The following is a 300-nucleotide window of genomic DNA, read 5'->3' as shown; positions in this document are numbered from 1 at the left end:
GCGCACACAAACACTGACTCAGTGAAACTCAGTCATGCATGCACGCACTGCACGCACTGACGCATGCATACACACAAACACACTCACGCACGCCAAAACTCGAGCATACACGTGCGCGCGTAAGCACATACGTACATACACACGTACGCGCAAACACACACACCTGTACACATACGATCCCAAGTTTCTCCAAACACATATTAAGTGCATGATACGTACATGCATACTCACCATTACACACACACACACACACACACACACACACACACATTCACTCACTCAATCACAGCCGGAGAGACA

This window comes from Babylonia areolata, chromosome 25 (assembly GCF_041734735.1).
Source record: "Babylonia areolata isolate BAREFJ2019XMU chromosome 25, ASM4173473v1, whole genome shotgun sequence".
NCBI lineage: Eukaryota > Metazoa > Mollusca > Gastropoda > Neogastropoda > Buccinidae > Babylonia > Babylonia areolata.
The sequence above is the reverse complement of the archived record's forward strand: the minus strand, read 5'-3'. Positions refer to the sequence as shown.